The 16,564-nt window shown below is 35.9% G+C and overlaps 1 protein-coding gene across 2 annotated transcripts in view; it reads right to left on the bottom strand.

Moving 5' to 3' along the window:
• Positions 1–16,564, bottom strand: part of cacna2d2a (calcium channel, voltage-dependent, alpha 2/delta subunit 2a) — a 241,092-nt gene that overhangs the window by 109,592 nt on the left and 114,936 nt on the right. The window lies entirely within an intron of this gene.

Raw genomic sequence — 16,564 nt, 5'->3', positions numbered from 1 at the left:
GTCCAACATAAAATGTGATTTTGAATTTTTTTTTTACTTTCAAAACACTATCATGCTCAATAAAGAATTTTAAATGTGGCAAATGTGCATTAATTTCAGAGTACACTGAGACATTAAACTGCATCATTTTCAATTAAATTCTGGAAAAGTTGGTGTGTTCTAAAACTTTTGACCAGTAGTATATGTCACAAAGGATTTGCCAATCATCACATAATGTTTTAGACAATGTCCCAATTTTTTCTGGAATCAGAGTTGTATATCAACACATCTCTGATTTGCTCCACTCTCCTGGAGTCCTCATGGAGAGCTTTACTCTGTGTTCACAGGATCAAACGGTGCAGGTGGAGCAGCTGTTAGTTTCTTTGCTCTCCACCTGTGGAACAAGCTTCTTTAATACCGGAGCTCTGCTGAAACTGTCTGTGCAATTAAATGTGGCCTTAAAACATTATTGTTTGCTGCAGTTTTTCAAATAAATTAGGGACCTAGCTTATTTTTTTTATCAGCAACAATTAATTCGCTTGCTTGTTAAATGCAATTTCTTTCTAATCTTAAACTATGCATTTGCTTGTTCCTGCTCATGTTGGTTTTTTTTTTAATTCAATCGTAATGTTCTTTTTAATGTCTTGTGTCTTGTGTTTGAATTGCCTTTTGTCTAAATGTTCCTCTATAAATAACCTTGAACTTCAGTTAACCTCCTGAGACCACAGCTTTTGTTTGGTATGTGTTGTTAGTTTCTCCTAGATATTTTGGATTTGTAGGACCTGATAAATACAAAAACTAAGCATTGTCTTTGAACAGGAATTAGTTTTTGAAAAAAAAAAAAGGGTTCATTTTACTGTATAACGCAATTAATTCACCAGTGAATAAAACTTTTTATTTCCTTACATTTACACCCTCTCATTTGAAGAATGATAGTAAAAGTCTATTAGTTTTCAAATGAATACTTCCTGATTAGCAGTCGTAGCTTGTTGCTAATGCTAAAAATAGCCAAACTTGCACAGAACATCAAACTACAAACATTATTAAGCACAAATACACAAGTTTTAGCCATAAAATCTGATCAGCTTTGGTACCTGGTCCACTTTTGTCTGGGTAAAAGCTGTTAATTGACTTTACCAAGATGCTGCCATCTGATTTTTACACTGATTGATGTATTGTTCTTATTCTAAAATGCATAGTTATAGTTAAGCAGAATGAAATATAAGGTCCAGAAAACCTAAAATGAAATGTCCACATATGAAGACGCAGGGTTACAGGGAACCTGGTCTCACAGAAATCCGTGAAATAGCCACGGATTTCGCTTAACTCAAAATCCGTGGAATAGCCACGGAATCGCTCAAATTTCCGTGAAACTGACACGGATTTCGCTACAATGCAAGTTAATGACAGTCATATCCCGTGGCTATTGGTTTGTTCCAAGTCACGTGACTTTCAAGGTCCCAGCGGTCAGAACAAAAAACATGGCGGACAGTTCTCTCATTTTTAGTGAAAAATCAATATTTTGACTTAGTTTTTGCATAAAAATGGATTTTGATCACATTTCTAGCGAGAAATATATGTTTTATTTTCTAAATATTCACTCAGTGAATGTACATAATCACTTTGTATGTTGGAATAGCCACGGGATATGACTGTCATTAACTTGCATTGTAGCGAAATCCGTGTCAGTTTCACGGAAATTTGAGCGATTCCGTGGCTATTCCACGGATTTCTGTGAGACCAGGTTGATTACAGGAGGTTAAAGGCATAAATGGCTGAGAAAAAAAACTGTTTCATTTAAAGATGTTCTGTCAATAAGGAATCAATGTTTAACTCAATGATTTATGGTAAAACCTCTAGTTGACGTCTGTATTAACAAAGAGAAAGTGTTCGTATAGAAATAAACAAATCAGTCCATTTTCCCTCCTGCTCTGATCAGAAGGGCCTTAAAAATAACATTTCATGGGTGTTGGCCATGTGTTGAAATGGGAAAATCAAGGCTCACTGGATTTCTCTGACTATTGATTCCCATCTCCTGTGAGGCCGGGGATCGATCAGTGGGATTTAGACATGGGCGCCACTTTCTCCACCCGCCCTCCTGGCGAGCACGCCGCATCACATCTACTGACTCAAGGCTTACCGACACACCTGAACTTTTCTCCTCCTCTCTGTTTCTTTTTTAATCTCAACATTTCTCATTACCTGTTCCCGTACTTCAGTGCTTCTTCCATTCCGAGTCATTTTAGACTTCTCCGATGCCCCCCTACTCAAGTGTAGAACAGCATGAGTTTTCAAGAGGTCGCTCTCTGCTGCAGCAGCATCAGAGGAACATTAGTGGTGAGATTTGAAGAGAGAAAAAAAAAAAAAAAAGCCCACAGTAGGGGCGGCAGCGAAAAAAAAAAAGAGTTGGAGAATGGAAGAAAAAAAAAAAAGAGAAAAGGACATTTCTACCTCGGAGAGCACCACTTAAGCAAATTACAGTGGTCTGCAATCAAGAAGCTGAAATTACCAAACTGTTGGGTCACCACAGCAACCAGAGCCTGATCAAAGCTGTGAGCAGAGCTGGTGGAGAGTCACCAGGAGAGGAGAGGACAGGCTGCGGTCAGAATGGGAGTTTAAGGTGAAATCTGTATTGACGTCGGACTAATTGATCAATTGATCGAATGCGGTTTGATCCACTCGGAGCTTCAGCATCGATTTCAGATGCGTCTCAGTACACTGTAAAAAATGTCTGCGACATTTTACGGTGAAAAACTGCTAAACCATGACAGTAAAAGACCGTAAAATGATAAATGAGTTAATTCAGTTTCACTATGAAACACCGTAAATGTGGATGTCAGCCAAAACAGTATTTATTTATTTTTTAGTCAAGTCAAGTCAAGTCAAGTCAAAGTTTATTTATAGAGCACATTTAAAAACAACCTCAGTTGACCAAAGTGCTGTACAGTTATTAAAATAGAATAAATCATACACAAATAGGTATAAATAAAAACAATAAAAACAATGAAAACAATAAAATACTAAAAACAGTAAAAAAAATAAAATAAAATAGTAATAAAAACTCAATCCAAAACAGTGTTAGAGATAAAAAAGACAAATAAAAGGGTAAAAAAGTAAAAAAGAATATTTTAAATTTTTTTATTAAAAAAAAAATACATTACTCCACTGTAAAATACTCTGGCAAATATACTATATATATATATATATATATATATATATATATATATATATATATACAAGCACCACTGTAATTTTTGCTTTTATTTTTGTAAAAATACTTTTCCTCACTGTTAAATGTACTAAACACCATATATCTCATATTTTATGGTAAAATCTTTAATTTATGCAGCATTAATAAGCATTTTTTATTTTTTATTTTTTATTTTTTTATTTTTTTGTTTGTTTGTTTGTTTGTTTTTTGTTTCGTAATTCTCTGCTTTTTTACATCATGGCCAGGGGACTACAGATGAAAACTAGCCTTCTGGCTTTTCATGTGTTTTATGAAATTGCACTGTCCCCTTTTAAATAAACTAATAATAATAATAATTAATAAAGTATTTTCTTGTCAATCATATGGCAGAACAGCGTTTCTTTTGATGGAAAAAACTTTTATTCATACAGTAAAATATGGAATAAATGGCAATCTTAAACGTGAAATCAACAGTGCTAATATTATTTTACTGTAATATTAAAAAAAAGCTCGGTAACACTTTCTATGAAGACTACATCTATAGTGCATTATGAGCGCATTCATAGTGAATTATAATGCTCATTATAATCAATCATAATGCATTATGACTGCACTCATAAACACATATAAAGCTTCATGATGCACTATATCAACAGTTATAAATATAGCTTATAATGACTTATAAATCCAAGTGTCGTATGAGTGCTCTTGACTGGTTATAAACTACAGGCTGACTGATGAGGCTTATAATACATTACAACTACTCATACCTATATACTCATATAGACGCATCTATAATGCAGTATAGCTAACAATGAAACATCATGATTAGCTATACTGCATTATAGATGCGTCTATATGAACCTCACTTTACTTAAAGCATACATTGATCATTTATTTATACTTATGGCATCCTATGAGTCCTTATAACAATTGATTGTTGAGGTGTGTGTATAGAGGGGTATGAGTAGTTGTAATGTATTATAAGCCTCATCAGTCAGCCTGTAGTTTATAACCAGTCAAGAGCACTCATAAGACACTTGGATTTATAAGTCATTATAAGCTATATTGTTGATATAGTGCATCATGAAGCTTTATATGTGTTTATGAATGCAGTCATAATGCATTATGATTGATTATAATGAGCATTATAATTCACTATGAATGCGCTCATAATGCACTATAGATGTAGTCTTCATAGAAAGTGTTAGCAAAAGTTCTACCATATTTATTACGGTAAAGTTCTGGCAACCACAACTGCCAGTTTTTTTTACCGTAAAAACAACAGTTTCTTTTTTACAGTGTATTGAGTCTAAGGGAAGCTGGGTCCAGCTTCTACTGAGGCAGCCACACCATCAGATACATTTGATAGGGAGGAGACTAAATTGTATAGTGTGTAGGAATTGCTCTCCACACAGCCCCTCCTCGTTTCTTTCCCTTCCAGTGGCGAGCAGATGGAAGTCCGCTCCATGGCTCAGGATTCAGTGATAACACTGTTTATGAGTTCCATTACGTGCTCGGCAGGCTGCGAGCACTCTGTCTCAGCGCAGCCATGAGGAATAAAAAAAATAAAAAAAACTGCTCACAATGAAAATAGATGCAGTTTATTTGTGATTATACAGTGTGGCTATGCTTATCAGTGTTTGAAATAAGCACTGTGCATTTAAAAAAGAGCTAACACATGGCAGCCTCCCCCTCCTCTCGGGCCTGGAGATCCTTTTGAGTTCTGGTCATTGTGGTGCCGACACAAGATGGTTGGCAAAATCAATTTTATTTTCTACCTCTGCTTCCAAGGTCTGTCTGCATCTGGATTTAAGAAAACTAGCGGCAGATAGGCAGTTCAGGAAATACAGAACAGGCAAAATGATGGTCAGTGTATAAAAAAATAAATCAATATAAATCACTTGCAGATAAAGCACTGTCTTGCTAATTATTTCTGTTTCCATTATCTCCTGTTGGTTCAGCTCAACTAGTGATAGAAGAGAGAAGGAAAAATCAGCAGGAAAAGATTCTCTAACAAAAACTAAAAAGCATGTTTAGTTTAGTTTATTTATCTGTTAATATCAGGAACCATGCACAAAAAGATAACTAATAACTAATGACTGACTAATTACAAATGTTTATATTCTTTATTCTGTAAGTATAAGAAATTTGATTGAATTTGATTTTTCAGTTTAAGGTATCATGTGTTTTGTAACAATGTGAATTACTCAGTTAATGTAATGTATATAATGTAATGTATATGCATGTAGATGGTACAGGAGAGGCAAAAATCAGCCTTTAGTGGGGCTTCAGCCTGTTCTTTTTTCGGTTGCTGTCTGATGGATTCTTTTGTAAAAACATTATTTTATTTTGTTGTCTTATTTTGTTGTTTTTTGTAACTGAAATAAAGCAGTCATTCATTATAATATGTTCTGTATGTGTATTATGTGTCTGTATGTATATTATGTGTCTGTATCTTTAGTTGCTGTGACAACTAAATGTCCCCACTGCGATAAAGTCATATCGTGTCTTATGACTAAGATGACTAATTGCTGCCTGTTTTAGTTAATTCAGTAAGAAATAAAAACAGGAGTTCGATAAAAAAAGACAAAAAAAAAAAAGATGGACAATGACATAAAATAATAAAACTGTTAAGAGCAGAGTGAGATGAAACAAAGCCGGAGTGAGGCATCCCCTCATTTCTGTCTATTTTACCAGAATCTGAATTTGAATCTGTCAAAGGCAGACCTCATAAGACTAATGTATTCTGTGGCTAATGGAGCTGGTAGCTTGGAGGGCTGGGCTGAGAGTCGCCACAATGATTCTCACTCATTTCCTCTGAAGGGCCAATTATCTCAAATAGAGGCATTATGAAAGGAGCCGAACTTGGTCAAGTGAACAAACCCTTGCAACTCTAGCTAGTGCCCCGAGCACTTAAGGTCGTGTTACACCTCTGAGGGGATCTATTGTGGCTTTAGGGCAAATACATTTGGCTGAAATACTGGCTAAAAGTAGCTACCATTGATCTCCACTAAAATGAGAGTATCTAATTCAAACAACTGGCAAAAGATGATTGAGAACAGCAAAGGATATTAGGTATAAGCCCAGTTTAAAAAATGTCTAAGGTAATATAAAACACAATTTGATAAGCTGCTATTCAAATATTCACATATATTCAATTGAAAGCAAAAAGCAATATATATATAACCTCTTAAAGGCCACCTGCCGGCCAGTGGGTAGGGTTAGGCTTTAGAAAACTTTTTGCATTTTTAAGCTGATGTAGTTTCGGTTGTGTTTTAGCTGCATGTTTAACCCATTAATGGGTTGGCGGATGGGTTGTTTTGTAGTATTTGTAGTTTTTTTCCACCTATTTTCAGTCTCTTGGCCAATGAAATGCATCAGAATACATATAGTCTAGACGGATTTCAGAAAAAAGGCCTTCTATAAGAAGTGAGGAGCATTTATGGGTCGGAAACCGGCCTACCTTACATATTTCAAGGGTGCTGAGTCCAAAAAAAATGGTTCCAAAACAAAATTTTGAGTTTTTGACCTTCTAATTTGTGTCAAATGGCCACCAAATTGCCCATCTTGCTCAGTCGTTGGAGCATTTCCCCTTAGTTTTTTTGTAAGTAGGCAATCAAAGACGAGGAAATTAAGTTTCTGGATCTATAGTCTAGAGTCAGAGCAAGGATATAGTGGAGGCTCAGTGTCTTTTTTATGTATATATATATATGCAAAATACCAACTGGAACATTTAGTGATATTGCTAGAATATTTATGTTGGCCTTAAAAAATGACACAAATAAAGCTAAATTCCACCTTAAAAGTTGGTATTTTGCATATATGGGTCAAAGACAAATAAGGATTTAAAATGTGAAAATATATGAAAGTGTCTAAAAATGCCTATTTAAGCTCTTTCTATGTTTATTAGACTGTTCTGTATACAACTCAACAACAGAGAATAACTTTAAGAATGAAATTTGCATATTTTTTGTGGATTGTATGCAAAATGTATGAAAAATGTCCTTCCCGGGTAACGGGAATGGATTTTAAAATAATTCAAATTTCTACCATTGTTAGCTTATAAAAGTTAATAGATATCAATTTTTAGAGTTCAACCAACAATTACTGCTGAGAAAAACATAGTTTTATCAAAAATGTTTGCGATATATTTGGTTAGTTATACTGGAATGGGCTTATTAGGTGCTCTTGATCGTACAATCTTTCATGCCAAAAAGAGAAGAAAACTGGAAAATGTATTAGAATACTTTACAGTAAAGGCAAAAATATTTGTCATTGTGTCCTCAACTCAAGAAAACCTGATTGTGTAAGATAATATTACATTTTAGCTTAAATTACTTCACTGCATCACTGTTACCCGGAATGACATGTTGTTATCCAGGAAGGACGTACTGAAAGATTTCAAAGTTTTTCACTACTCATGAATATATCTTTTCAACAGTCATACATAGTATGAAGGGAGAGACACTGAGAACTGTTAAATATTTGAAAAATAATTTTTCAATCTTAATTTCAAAAACAGAACTGACCGTTTAACAGAAGACAAGTCAGGTCGAGAAAGAAAGAAAGAAGGAAAGAGAAAGAAAGAAAGAAAGAAAGAAAGAGATGGGGTCAATTTGACCCTTGAGGACGGTATGAGGGTTAAATGTAGGCATTTCATAAATTAATTTTGCCGGCATTTCATAAATTGTGTGCGGGGGGTTAACGACTCTGCCTTTTGAATGATCACAAATGAGGCCTCCAAACAAATCTTCATAACTCAAAACTGAGGATCTCACTATGTAAATTCATAAATTTTCAGAAAGAGTAGGACCTGATGTATGTAGGGATGTACTGTATAAAGTGTTCATGTAGTATGAAATATGTGGACATGTTCATAGTTCAAACTTGGAAGAAGAAGGAAATCTTAACTGTTTCTATCATGAATTGAAGAAAAAATACAACTTAACATCATAAAATATCAGACACACATAAGTCTATTATTAATATAATATTACAATATCAACTTGATGCTTAAAAAATACGAAATAAAATACTATATTCATCAACATGTCCATTGTGGATAACAGAGGACATGTCCTGGGTAACAGAAGATCTTCGTTATCCAGGGAGGACATATTGTTATCCAGGGAGGACATATTGTTATCCAGGGAGGACAAATAAGCTATTTTCCTGCCAAAACTTGGCCAAACAATGGCCTAGATAACTAAAACATAACGTAGTCTTCATCACATCAATGATAGATTTCACATGGAAAAGCCATTTTTTAAATAATAAAACCAGCATATGTTTTATTAGCGTTATCCAGCAAGACACATGATTTTAGGACATCATACACCAGTGACCAAAAAGGTCCAAATATCAGCATTTAAAGAGAGACTTATTGACCTTTCAAGAAGTTGTCTGGGTCCATCAGAGTCTTCTTGATTATGATGTAGCTGGTCAAATGACTACAGAAATGCTTTATGGGTAATAGTGGAATTTCAATGTCTGTTACCCAGTGAGGAGATTAGGGAAATCCAAAAATGCGGACAAAAGTATTACCTGTGTAAAAATGTAAAAAAGCCTTGGGTTGTTACTGTATTAGTAGGTATTATTGCAAACAACACCACAATTATGCCCAAGTAGATTATGTATACATTTCTTAATTTTTTTTTATATTTTGTCAAATTTTTATAGTTAGATTTAAGCCCGGACGTTACTCAGGAAGGACATTTTGGTACTTTTGAGCACCATAGCTCCTTAAATGTTTATTTCTTACAATAGGTAATGATATAAGTAAGTAAAGAGGAGTGAGTTGGAGAACATAATGTAGTGTTTTAAAATGTTTATTTATTTATTACATAATAAATATGCTTCGGACCCTGAAATTGAGACGTCTCGTCTTTGACCCATATATATATATATATATACATAAAAAAGACACTGAGCCTCCACTATATCCTTGCTCTGACTCTAGACTATAGATCTAGAAACTTAATTTCCTCGTCTTTGATTGCCTACTTACAAAAAAACTTTGGCCGCCATTTTGATATGCAAATGAGAAGGTCAAAAACTCAAAATTTCGCTTGGGAACCATTTTTTTGGATTCAGCACCCTTGAAATAAGTAAAGTAGGCCAGTTCCTGACATGTACCCATAAATGCTCCTCACTTTCACTTTTTGGACAATTCCGTCTAGACTAATGTGGGAGTGTCGCAATGCATCATGGGATTTTTCCAGAACTTATAAATCATGGAGGAAGACGACTATAGCGGAGGAGCTCAGATATAACAGCTATAAGCTCTCAAACACTTTTTGAATTTCATTTCTATCTGCTACAGAGGCTGAAAAATCCATTATTTAGTAGGAAGAGTTGAGACTTCTGTTGAATTTACAGAAAAACTTCAGGTTTTAGGGGGTTATTTTAAAATCGCCCAGAGGTTTTACAGGCATTTTTTCCAGGCGTTCTAGGCCTTAATGGGTTAATCACACAACTGCAGAAACTAGAAGATGTTCCCTTTCAAATTGAGATTCATAAAATGCATTTTGGCCATACAGTTCTTTTATTATAGGCTTTGGTTCATGTTCAAACGGATAAAGTTTTGAATTTAGCACATTCTTTTTTCTGTGTTCTACACAGTGTTTTTTTGGAATTGGGCTTGTGCAGGCACCATTATATAGGGCCAAAATATTTAATCCCAGTGTAGGTAATTTTATATTTCAATACCAATATGTATGATGATATAGCATATTTTTGGGCAGTCAACAAGGCTATAAAATAATCACATATAAAAGCCTATTTTTGCATACTTCTGTGTGAATTATTAAGTATTTTCTCATTAAATTCAGAAGTATAGAACTAAGTCTTAAGTCTGGTATAGTCGTTTCTATCAATTTAGATCATGCGTAATTGTGCATCTTGATATTGATATTTCATCACAATGCAATTTCATTAAAAGACAACAGATTGTCTGAACGCTGAATTATGGCCCGGCCCTACCACTGAACATGTGGAGAGCAAGAAGGAGGTCACATGAACAGCTCTGTGTTATGTATGAGAGTGGGCGGCTGAGTGGAGATGAGGAGAGAACGAGGCCGAGGGAGAAGAAGAGAAAGAAAAGGAGAGATTGTGTTGTCCCATGATGAAAGGCTTGATTGATTAGAGAGTGATGATTGCAGTAAATGGCCTGGAAGATGGCTCCATCTCTGTTTCCCGTTCTCTCTGTCTCTTATACCTTCTTCCCTCACTCACTTGCTTTCTCACTTACACCTCTCTCTCCCTCCGTGCCTCTCTTTGTCACCCCCTCTCCCTGGTTTCATCATGGCAACCCATCAACAGAGTGCCTCTCTCTCCCCTAATGGCACCGCTATTAGCACTAATGCATTTCAAACGTACAGCAGCTGCCACATCACAATCTGATGGAAAGTACATGTCTTCCTCCAATCTCCACAATCTCCGTCCTTTTCTTTCAACCGATCTCGCGTCTCTGTTCCGACGTGTTGACTCCGTGTCGACCCTCCGTCGGCTGAGCGACGGTGGTCATCATCTGTGGCCGGCGTGTGATGGGAGATGAGTGCTTGAGCAGCAGATTGATGATAATGTGGCTGATATTAGTGTTGATGATGTCATTAATTTCAAAATGATACTGACCACAGGACATTTGGTTTTGAAATCATTTCACAACTTGCCGAAACTTTAAAAAGACGAGTTAACCCTTATAGAGCACTCATTGAAATAGTTGCAAATTCAAAATTTCAACCCTAGAGAATATTGGAGGATATTACATACAGCCAGAATGTGTAAAAAAAACATACGGACCCGGGGGCGGGGGGTAATATTTTGATAAAAAAAAGTTTACGAGATTAAAGTGGCAAATCTACATGAAAAAAAAAGAGATTCAAAGAGAATATTGGAGGATATTACATACAGCTAGAATGTATAAAAAAAACCATACGAAAATAATATTTTGAGAAATTTTTTTTACGAGATTAAAGTGGCAAATCTATGAGAAAAAAATGTGCAGATTTATGAGATTTAAAGTGGTGAATCTGGGAGAAAAAAGTTGCTTTTCCCCCCACTTTTTTCTTGTAAATCTGCAACTTTTTTCGCAGATTTGCCACTTTAAATCTCTTAAATCTGTGACTTTTTTTCTTGTAGAACTGCCACTTTAATCTAGAAAATTTGCAACTTTTTTCTCAAAATATTAAATATCGAAATATTATATTATTATCATACTGATTGGTCAGATGTCACGGTGTCACCATTTGTGATGTAGCCTGATCTTTGCTGATTATCTGGAATAAATCCATGAGAGAGACATGGGGACCCAGTTTGATATCCACTGAAGTTACCAAATATAGTTCTTCACCTGATAAAGGGTTAATGCCATCTTTGTATCTCTCTGTACAGTTCGAAGGAATAGTTTGTTGTTCACTGAATGTTTATAGGATCAATAGCAGCTCCGCGCACACAGAGGAAAATGCATCTTTTAACCCTTTGAACCTCAATCATTTTAAGGTGTTTTATGCTCCTGCTGTCACATTTTACTCAACATGACTTGTTCTTTCACTGCAATATGTTTTTATTCCTGCACCTCTATGGAAACAGCACAATCATGGCTATAAAGTAGAATGTCTTATTTGCAGCACAACACAATCATAATCCCAAAATCTATGATAAAGGGAAAATACAAGTTCAATTTCTTTGATAATTTACTTTACAAAAATGGGGGTGGGGGTGCCCACTACGAATACTCGAACAAAAAAGGCTTCAAATGCTTTCCATATTAACTATTTACATTTTTAAAAAACCACTCTTGATCTTTCTGCTGTGTAAACAGACTGCAAATTTTGTTCATGTGACTTTTGGTCTCAGCTGAGTCATTCATGGCTTCCCAGTTGTGCAGAAGTTTGGTTTTTTACAGAATCTGGTTAGTGCAAATAGCTTGATTTTGTTTAAATTAGTCGAGTAATTTGTAGAGTAAAGCTACGCTGCTGAAATATCACTATTTTAAACTTTATTTGGTTATTTTTCCTGACTTTTCCTCCATTCAAATGCAAAAATTTGAAAATCCAATGATAATTTCTGAAACAGCTATGACAATTTTTCCTGGTTGAGGGGTAGATCCCCCCTAACCTTTTCTATTTTTTGCACTACACTGCACTGTGAACTCCTTTTTATGATTTATTTATTATCTCTATGTGCAATACACTTTCTGCTACTACGCTTGTGTACAATATACACTATTCTATTTTTACAGTTTTATAATTATTATATTTTATTTATCTAGAATTTGCATTTGTCTATGTATAACTTGAATGACGATTGTCTGTCTGAGTGTGACTCTAAGTGAGCAAAACGTTTTACACAGAGCAGCATTAGCATTCATTCTGAGTTTTGTTTCTGGCCAAAATTGAAGTCATTCATTTGACTAAAGTGCACTTTAAAGTACAACAGAATTGTTGAATACTGTACATTCTCCCACAGAGGCAGGAGTATTTCTGACGATTATGTAATGGTTATTGTTTGTACTGTCCTTGTGAAAGTATCTGTTAACCGTAGGCTAACCATTACAAATATTAAAGCCTCAGCATTAGTCACTGTCACTGAACCCACACACATGCATGACCTGAGCTAAACTAGGCCAAGCTCACCATTTATCATACATTCAAACTGCATGCACAGACATAAAAGATAAAGATAAAAGCAGAGTCTGTGTGTTTGTTTGTTTGTTGTTTTATGCCTCGGTTTGGAAAGAATCATGTAAAACTCCCAATCTGTCACTACAGTGCAGCCATCTTTAACACAGAGAATCCATAAGATATCTACACATGCATTACTGCAGAGGTGTCAAACTCTGGCCCTAATTATATTTGGCCCAGAAAGGGAATACCAAATTATTATTATTATACAGCGCAAATAATACTACAAATCCCAGAATGCTCTGCTGGTGTTTTGGCTTGAACACAGTAGATCAGTGTGTAGCAAACTGAGCAACAATTAAAGTTGTCTTTATGCACTTTTTCTTGCTAGTCCAAGGCTTGAATGGCTGCACATTCATTGAAGGATATTATTATTATTAGTCATTTGGTTTATTATTGTTATTTTATTCTCACATTTATTTTTAGCCTGTGGAAAACGATTACTGTTCAATTTAAATTTAAAGAAGGCCGCATATAAAATAAAGGGACATACGATTTTTATTTAAATTTTATTTAAGAAATGAATGCCATTGATGTGTTTGTTTGTTTTATTTGATATTCGATTTTGCATGTTTGCAATATTAAGTTATATCAAGCTTTGCTCGTTCCATTTTCGTTTGAACTTGTTTAGGTCAATTTTTTCAATAAATATCAATGTTGGCCCGAGACTTTGTCCAAGTTTTAAATTTTGGCCCACTGTGTATTTGAGTTTGACATCCCTGCATTACTGCCTCATAATTACATTGTGATCAGTTGGGACAAGATATCACCAAATATACTATATCTTTACTGCTCTGAATCTGAAGATACTGTTTACATAATGACATTACAGATGTAAGGAGGTATTTTATCATTTAATAGATCACAGGGTTCCAATTGGAGGTATATACATTATTCATACATGACTATTGAAAACACAGATTTTAGATATATCACATTGCATTTTAGCTGATCAAAATGGTTATTTGACATAATAAATGTAAGATGAGCTTATTGTACACAATAAGCTGCTTCCAGCAGGCAATATCACTGCTATCATAATACCAATATCATTCACCTTATTTTGGGTGTCAAGGATTTTTGACTTTAGAACTTTACAAGCTTAGTCTTTAGTATGTAAGAGAAATAACATTTTTGCGAGATCATTGTTTACATTTTTATTGCGGTGGTCATTTGACTAGTTCAAAAGAAAATGTAATTCTAGAATAAATTTATATATAAATAAATAAATTTGATAAAAAGGGCTGGCACTGTGATGTTGTTTTGAATGGAAATAACATTTTTATGGTATTTTTATTAAGAATAAAAACATAGGTCAATATTAATTAGTTCCACATTTCTGGCATCACTTAATAATAATAATAATAATCACAAATATCTAAAATGATGCTTTGCTCTTTATAGATTTTAGGATTCTCTTTGAGCACATTCATTCATTCTTTAGATGGACAATAACGCGATCATTTAATTGATTTTTTCAGATTTAATCTTCTAATCGATTAGTCAAAGAAATCCTATGAATATTAATCAACTTAGAATTTCTTCACATTTTCAAATCTTTGGCTTGGCTGGACTTTGTTAATGCAATTTCACTGTTTAAAAATTGCACTCAAAAAATAGTGTTTAAAATATCTCCACGGTAAATGAATGTTTATGTAAAATATCTGAATCTTGAGTGTAGATCTTCTTACTGAAGAAGTTTGTTTTTAATCTTTGGCAACATTTAAATCCCTTCTGAAACATTATAAACATTCAGCTTATGGCTCAAAGCAAAAGGATTTTAGATTGTTTTATTGCCTTGTTATGAAATAGAAAAATCAGAAATTAGTCATGCAATCCCGAAAGGTTTCATAGTGCATTGCTTTTAGGCTGCCAATTTTCAGTTTACCAACAGAAGAGTTTTGATATTTGGCTCAGAAGTTGCCGTTTCTCTCTCTTCTCCCTACGAGGATTGCAAAGCAGCAGTGAAATGACTGCGCCGCCTTGGGACGACTCTGTTGCCAACACAATAGTGGAGAGTCACAGAGGGACGGGCACCTGACCTTGAGAAATCAGCAGCAATCCAACACTTTAATATCTATTTCACACACCATTTCATTCCAATGGATTTAAAACCCTGAACGACCATCACAACAGTTGTTACGATCAACATTTTGACATCCATAATGTCCAGCAGCAGTCGGGACGGTCCAAGACTGGCTCTGCAGTCAGTTAGACCAGGAAACAGGCCTGAATGTGTGTGGGCGAGAGAGAGAGAGAGAGAGAGAGAGAGAGAGAGAGAGAGAGAGAGAGAGGTCTTCCCATCGCTACAGTAACAGCTGCGGTGGCAGCCGCTATGAGGACCAGGCGTATCATTGACTTTCTATGATGTCACCAGTTTGGTGAGGCGAGCAGATGGGCCGGGCCCAGGTACAGAACCTGCCGTTAATAAACACATGCAAATAAATATCCACTCGCCGACAAACACAAACAGCCACATTACACTTTCCCAACCCACACACACACACACACACACACACTCACAAATTCTATCAAAACGCACCGCCACTCATGCATAAACACCTTTTCTCTTCATTTGACAGACTGCTCCACCCACTAGTTTAAGATGCAACGCATTTTTCCTAATATGCCCAAAGAGCATGCAGCCCTAATCTAATTAGAGTGTCAGTCAGCAGAGTGTTCACCTAAAGAGAAATTAGGAAAGCACAAAATCTACAAACAGGAGAAATCTTCTTGCAAGGATGTGGCATATCTACCTCTCCCACTCCTCCACTCCCCCCCGCCTCCTCCACCCCCTCCACCGCTTTGTGAGATTTTTTTTTAATGGTTTCACAGTCGCCCCTGCTGAGATTCATTACCTGGCCTAATTATAAAGGCAAATGAAATCAGCTGCAATACATTATTAATAGAGGAGCACCATTAGGATTCTTTTGCAGTATTTGCAACAATATGATATATTCCAACTGTTTTCATGCCTGATTAAAGACACATACAGATAACAAAAAAAGGTATATGAATGTGATGGGGGTGCAAAAGGGGAATGCTGATTGGACAGAAAGAGAGATAGAAACAAGAAGAGAGAAAGAGAAAGACAGAAAGGAGAAACAGAGGGGTTCAGCAGGGCGGGGTGGATTAAAGAGAATGCTGGCTTTTCCACTTGAGAAGGTATTGATGCCATATTGGATGCAGCTACTTATGAACAGGTGTGCTGTGTGTGGTCACTGTGACCCAGGCTCCACTTCCTGCATGGCTACACATCCGATCGAGGTGCATCCGAGCTGGGCAGGGAGAGGCAGGCATCAACCCCCCCCGGGCCTGAGATGAAGGGACAGCCGCACTGCAGCTCCCTCCCTCGGACCAGCAGGGAGGGTGTGTGTGTGTGTGTGTGTGTGTGTGTGTGTGTGTGTGTGTGTGTGTGTGAGGGGGACCAACCCAGCCACCCCAAGACTACAGCTCTAGAGTGTAAGCAACCATGAATAAAAATGGACTTTGCAGGGAAGTAGGGCTCATAATTATTCGTTTTAAATCAGTTAAAGCCTTTTCTCAAATATCCCCCAGGAGGCGCTGGGTTAAAAATCCATTTGTGGGAAGTGTACCATGACAGCGAGCTCGTCTCCCTGGAGACAGAGGATATGACAGTAGGAAGTGTGCATGTGTATCTGTCGGGCGAGGCTATATATGTGTGTTTATGTGTGCATGTGCATCAGTA

This window comes from Centropristis striata, chromosome 3 (assembly GCF_030273125.1).
Source record: "Centropristis striata isolate RG_2023a ecotype Rhode Island chromosome 3, C.striata_1.0, whole genome shotgun sequence".
Classification (NCBI taxonomy): Eukaryota; Metazoa; Chordata; class Actinopteri; order Perciformes; family Serranidae; genus Centropristis; species Centropristis striata.
The sequence above is the reverse complement of the archived record's forward strand: the minus strand, read 5'-3'. Positions and strand labels throughout refer to the sequence as shown.